The following is a 5,570-nucleotide window of genomic DNA, read 5'->3' on the forward strand; positions in this document are numbered from 1 at the left end:
ACCACCTGGAGCATACCATCTCCCTCAAGGTTTTCGGATGCTCCCCGCCACATCTTGGAGCCAAAAGATGTCCTCACAAGTTTCTATAGATAAAACCATTATAGGAAATCAATGTGTTCCTGCGGCTTCCATTATAACTCAGCCGCAATGCCCCAGATATGGCCGGGGGAACGGAGAGATGGCCCTGGGCTGGGGCGAGGGCAAGCTGCGGCGTTCGCAAGGTCGGGAGCACTGCCCAGAGCACCTGCCCGCGGGTCTGCCCGGGTCAGTTCCCCAGAGGAGCCTCCGTTCCCTCGTCTGTGAAGCCACGCCGTAGCAAGAGAGGACGGACATCCTGAGCCTTCTATCGAGCGTTCAGCTGACTGAAAGCACTTTGAACGTTTCCCTCAGCCTTCTGTTTCGTTAGAAAGTTTTGGTTTGCATTTTAAGAAGAGATGTCTTTCATTCGCGTGGGGCTTGCTGACGAGCCCGTACGTGGGAGAAGAGGTGGTCTGGCGGGGGGAGGAGCCCCGCGGAGGGGAGCAGCCGGGGTCCCAGTCCCCTGGGACTTTGCGTGAATCATTTTGCTGTTCTTCGCTGGGTAAGCCCTGGGTTACACAAGAAATCGGTAACTTCAGTTGCCCCCGGAGAGAGAAACAGGAGCTGGAGACCAGTTCTAGGACGGAGTGTGGGTCAGAGCTGTTCTCAGCTGGGCCTGTACTTTCCCCTGTGCCCTATGCATTTTACACTCACCACCTGCTCCCTAAAGACCTAAGTGCTTAAAGTGAAGTGAGCCCACAGACCTGGGAACTTATGTATTTCCTTCCGGAAACAAAAACATACCGTTGCGTCTCTAGCCCATGACTCCGTAAACTTAGAATGGTCTGTGATGTCCCCCACTGATGGCCCACGCGATGTTGTAAACAAGACTTCAACCGTCCCTGCTCTGCGGCAGCCTCAGTGAAATGATGGGCTGCACCCGCCCCGACTCGGGCCCTTCTTGGGTCTGCAAAGGCCCAGCTCCGTCTGTCAGAAGCAGGCGTGGTCCTTGCTGGTGGTGGAGATGGTGGCAGCACTGCCATCTTACCTCGTCTTCCGCATGGCCAGAGTGCCCGCGGGGGCGACCGTGACGCGGCCGGCGAGGAGCGCTACCACCCCCGGGACAGCCCGCACACCACACGGGGTCCGCCCTACACTCAAGTGGAAATTGGTTCAGTTGAGGCAATAAATTCCATCACCAACTCAGTTTAACAGGACATGCTTGCTGTGTGGGACCTATGAAAAGATGCTTGATGACTTCCCATAGACTGAAGCGTCAGACGGGGGAGGCATGTGGGATGCCTGTGGGACCCATGCACGTCCTCGCAGACGAACGCGTCTGGATGACGGAACCTAGCATAAGGGAGGGACGAAACTGAAAATCGGCAGTGCCGGCTCAGAAGCGATGACTGGAAAGAGAGTCCACCCAAATTGTAATTTCCTGAGTCCATCACAGTAAATTTCCAGAAACATGTCCTGACTTTTCACGCAGAATGTGTGGACAGGAAGATGGCACCCAAGGTGTTTTCTGTGAGCCTTTCTGGCCCCGGACCCTGAAGCATCGTCTGTGCATTTGTCTTTGGGACATGAGACCTGAGTGTGACTGGTTGTTCAAGCAAAGATCCTCAGGGCTCCAGAGCTCCTTGTTCTGGCTGGTCACTTCCTGTGTGCAGGGACACTCTCAGAGAGGTTGGGTAACCCACCCGGGGTCGCCCCGCCAGCAGAGAGAGGCAGAGCAGGACTAAGGACCTGTTCAATGCACTTTACGGTTGCCAAGAGCTCCCCGCCTCTGGCAGGTGGGGAGGCAACTTTCCCACCAGGGGAGGCGAATCTGGGCGGCACTGAAGGGAAATTCTTCCCAGGAAACTGGGCAGCCAATAGCAGCGCAGCATGCGGGGGTGGGGGGCTTAACCCTGAGCTGTTCCTGCTTCTGAACTTGATCGAATCCTTTCATCCTTTCTAACAGCTGTGGGACTCGGGGAAGGGCCGTAACTGTAGAGCCCAGCTCGTGGGCAAGTTGATCATCTGCAGCATTGGCGGCTGTCCTCAGAGCTCTGTGACGCACCTGCTGGTGTGAGACGCACGCCAGGGGCGCTGTGGGGACCCCCCCCCCAGGACTTGCTCTTCCATGCAAACGACCGAGGAACATTGACTGATCCTTTCCGTGGCCTTATATGGATTGGAGTTGTCGCCTCAAAGGTAGACGCAGGATGCGGTTTGAAGCGGGAGCTGCTGTGCAGGTGAGGAGCTCTGTGTGGCCCCGGCTGAGTTGTGCTAAAGGCGTGATCACCGCGCATAGCTCGCGCCCTGGACTCGGCGAGGCCCCGGGAACGGGCTTCCTTACTGCTGCTCCGAGTGCGAGCCTGGGGCAGTGCCGATCCCGGTAGCATGGGGGGGGGCGGACGCCCCACGGTGACCTGGTGACTTTCCCAAGCGGCAGGTGTGACCCCATCACGGGACTGCACACCTCGGGTCCTTCAGACTGCGTGTCATTAAACGTTCAGGGCGTATCACTGGGATGGAGATGACTTGTCCGCGGCTGTCCCGCACCCACCCCCCTTCTACTGCACACGGCAGCCAACTTCTGTGTCTCTCCCACCGGGACCTGGCTGGGCATTAGTTAGGTCTGCCTTCCCCTCGCTGAACGCATGCTGGGCTCTTTATACGCCCCTCCTTGAGTGTGAATTACTGGGGGGACACAAGGACTGAACAAATTGGGGTCCTGCACCTGTCCTCTCTCCTTTAAGCGAACTTACAGCCTTTCGGCAAGTCCCCTTCCACATAAGGCGGCCAAATTCAGCGTCTGCGATTGCACGAGGAGCCCTACGTACACGTTAAGATCCCCGGGCACCAAATCCACGCCCAGCAAGCAACTCGACTTGTGTGCATGCCGTCGATGTTGCTGTCCGCAGCCCTGTGGCTCAGAATGCACGTTCAACAATTCTGCTGGGTGGGCGGTAGATGCAGGGATGAGTGGGGACGGGCACCCGCGGGCCGAGGGACAGGATTGAAGTCTGCAGGTGAGAGACACACCGGGGACACGCCAAAGAGGGAGGGGCTTTGTGTGGAGTTTGGGTGGGACGTGGTTTGGAGTGGGGGACAGGGACAGTAGGGCAGGGGACGACAACAAGGGTGGGGCGCTGCAGAGCGGGAGATCCTGGCGTGGTTGACGACACAGCATGGCCTCCCAGGACCCGCCATCTTCGAGCTCACAGACACTTGTTGAGGATGTGTTGTGTGGCCGTGGGCGCCCGTGGGGGCACTGTGGGTTTGGGGGTACGACCCAGTCAATTGGGGGGGCGGGATTACACGGGGACGCCGATCATTATAGCTGCTTACAGAGCACAGTGGGTCAGCGGGTGCTTAATAGGGATGCAAGCCAGCACGCTGGGGTGACAGCGGGGCCGAGAGCTTGAGCCGGTCCCATCCACCGTCAAACGCAGAGCTCTCCAGCAAGTGTAAGAAAACAAAGTCACAAATTTCAGCGCTGGGCCTGAGAGTGTAGATGGCATCTTCAAGGGTGCTCATGTCAGGATGGGGACTCAACAGAGAAACCATGTTGGCTGCTTGCATGGTCCAGCGATGCTTTGCGGGGGTGGTGGGACAAGGTCCAGTGGAACGGAGTGGGCGGGGTGGGAACCACAGGGTACATGTGAGAAGCCGAGTTGCTGTGGCTGGAATGGGGACAAGCGTGCCCAGAGACCCTCAGGCTCCCGTGGGGAGGGCCTGACTGGGGGCTGGGGGCACTGACAAGGCCAGCAGTGGGAGCCACGAACACCTTTCTGGCTGGTCAGTGCCTTGATCAGACCCGTGTCATTTTTAATAAAGCGGCCAGTGTAGCTTTATACCATCATGCGTCAAAGCGTGAGGGGCCTGCCTGCCGGACTCCGGCCCTTGTTACTAGCGATTTCCTGGTCACGTTTGTCATGATTTGGGGATGGATTTAATTACTTACTATTTTTTTACCTTCGGTGGTGGAATTCTTCCAAAGTCACAAACCCTAATCAATAACAGTGGTGGAAAAGCTTTATACAGTGGGCCTGCTTCTAGAAGATTCTGTGATGGATTTAGACAAGGTCTGTGCTCGATCGGGCTACAGACGGGAACAAGGCAGTGCAGGTGCGCTCAGACCTGGCTCGGGGCCTCGGGGGCCTTCCCTCCGCTCTGCTCTGGGGTCTCTTGTCTGAGCGTGTCAGAGCCGTAGGAAAAGCAGGAAAGGAAGAAGTTGGAAAGCCGTAGGAAAAGCTCCCACAAAGGTCAAGAGACACAAAACACACATTTTAATTACAGGCCTGGAGACAGCTCCGGGGATTTAATAAACGGAGGCACAATGACATGGCAGGAAATGTCTTTTTTGTTGTTCCTTTTCGCCTCCCTGTGGTAAGGTCATACTTTTAAAGGATTTTTTTTTTTTTTACAATACATACTATTTTTTTATTAGTTTCAGAGGCAGAATTCAGTGATTCATCTGTCTTATGTAACACCCAGTGCTCAGTCCATCACGAGCCTCCTTAATGCCCATCCCCCACTTACCCCATCCCCCCACTCCCCCCCATGTAAAAAACTGCAACGTTTGTTTTCTGCTCCCCACCTTCCAATCCTTGTCCGTACGCAGAGGTTTTATTTCTGCGGCAATGATAATATGCAGGATTCCTTTGTAGTTTTAAATACAGCGTATGACAAACTTGTTTCTCTTTCAGATGTCTTGCTAATTTTATTTTAATGGCTGAAGGCCGCGCCATGTAAGCAGCTGTACCACGCTTTTCAAAATCCTTCCCCTAATTCTAGAACTTTCTGCTGTCGTAGATGAAGTTGACACGGGCATCACTATGGACAGCTTTTGGGAAATGTGTCTCTCGGCTTCCTCCTCTGACTTTTTATAAATCAGTCTTAGAATTCTCAGCTGAGCCCAGAATCTGGCAGCTGGGAGGGAAACCTCCAGTCTCTGGCCACCTGCTTGCTTCCTGGGCACATCTGGGGAGGAGGCCTCATCCTCGACGGGCCAGACTTGTTGGCCAAACTCCTGGCCAGCCAGGGTCAGCTGCCTGTCCCTGGACGTTCCCAGTGTGCCAGCTCGGTGCCTGCGACCAGGGGCTGCGGGTCTCATCTTCCCCGGAGACCGTCAGTTTGCCGACGGGGGCGACGTTCTCCGATGGGGTCGTTTAGTTCAGCTTCGTGGAGCTGCAGAGAGATGGCCCAGCGCCTCGTGAAGTTTGACCATCAAGGCAAATACGGGGAAGGGGAAGACAACCCATGATGGAAATAAGTCGAGACACTGGGGGATATAAAGTGTGGAAGGTGAGAGTAAACCCAGCAACGCACCCGTGCCTGGCACACACACACCGCAGTGCGACAGACTGGGGGCGTGGTGGCTGGCCCACGGGGACGTTGTGGGTTTGCCTTCTTAGCTCACGAGGGTCCGCACCCAGGTTCATGCCGTCCGAGAGCCCATTCGTGGACGATGTAGACCCCCGTCCCCACCCCCAGTGTAGAGAGAGGGTGGCTTGTGACACCGGCTGCCAGCGACCTCTTTCCCCGGGGAACCTGGGAGA

This window comes from Ailuropoda melanoleuca, chromosome 9 (genome assembly GCF_002007445.2).
Source record: "Ailuropoda melanoleuca isolate Jingjing chromosome 9, ASM200744v2, whole genome shotgun sequence".
Classification (NCBI taxonomy): domain Eukaryota; kingdom Metazoa; phylum Chordata; class Mammalia; order Carnivora; family Ursidae; genus Ailuropoda; species Ailuropoda melanoleuca.